The sequence below is a fragment of the Rhincodon typus genome, chromosome 3 (assembly GCF_021869965.1).
Source record: "Rhincodon typus isolate 14 chromosome 3, sRhiTyp1.1, whole genome shotgun sequence".
Taxonomy (NCBI): domain Eukaryota; kingdom Metazoa; phylum Chordata; class Chondrichthyes; order Orectolobiformes; family Rhincodontidae; genus Rhincodon; species Rhincodon typus.
Window position 1 is genome coordinate 29,895,496 of NC_063334.1, and position 1,226 is coordinate 29,896,721.

Below are 1,226 nucleotides of genomic sequence, written 5' to 3' on the forward strand. Positions count from 1 at the left end.
AAACGTCAGCTTTCCTGCTCCTCTGATGCTGCTTGGCCTGCTGTGTTTATCCAGCTCTACACCTTGTTATCTCAGAAATAATATTGTATTTGTTTCAAAATTAATATTGAGTCTGACATGACTCATCTCTACCCACAGATGCTTCCAGACCAGCTGGGTTTCTTTAGCATTTATTTTCCAAATTTTCAGCATTCATAGTACTTTGTTTTTACCAAAGATAAAAAAAAATTTAGGGACTCGTGTCACAGTGATAGTATCCACACCTCTGAACCATGAAGCTTGGGTTCAAGTCTCACCAGCTCCCAAAGTGTGTAACAACATTTGAGCAGGTTGATTAGAAAATACCTAAAGAATACTTAAACCAAAACCTGCAAAGAAAACTGAAACTAAGTGCAGTATTTCTAACATTTTATGTTGTTATCATTAGGGACATTACATTCCTTCAGTGGATGATTGACTATCAAAGGAGTAAGGTCTGGTTCTGCTATCAGTTATGGCATCTTTAAGGTGCCTTAAAGGACAGGGTTTTTAAAGAGTCCCTCCTCAGGTGATGGGATCAACAGGGTCTCCCTAAATGGGATTACTTGAAAAGCATGGGCTTTGTGAGGGTTCCTTGGGGCTAGGTCTGCCAGGGTCACTTAGACGCCAGGCTTTGTACAAATCCCTCAGAAGGTGAAGTCTGAGAAGGATTTCCTAGGTTGGGCAGAGACTGTCAGAGATACTCTTTGAGAGTGAGTTCTGTGAGGTACTTCCTCAGTGGTGATGTGTGAAGCATTCCCCAAGAGGACAGGGTCTCTGAGGGAAACAGTCAGGAGGTAGGGTCTGTAAGGGACTCCTTCATGGGTGGAGTCTTTGTGGGACTCCCACCAGGGCAGGGTCTGTAAGGGTCTCCCTCAGCAGGTAGAGTGAGGTACACCTTCCAGGACAAGGTCTGTAAGGGATTCCTGCAGAAGGTGGAGTCTATGGAATTAGGTCTGTGATGGGTCCTCTCAGGGGTCAGGGTCTGAGGGACCCCGTTGAAGGGAGGCAGGGTCTGAAAGGTACTCCTTCGGATGACAGGTCTTTGAAGGACCCCTTAGGGGAAGGCTGGGTCTGTGACAGCCTCCTTCATGGACTGGAGTCTGAGGCACACGCTCCAGGGCAGACTTGTGAAAACTTGTTTAGAGTTAGAATCTGCGAGGGATTCTCTCAGGTGGGAGCAGGATCTGTAAGCAAGTCCCTCAGGA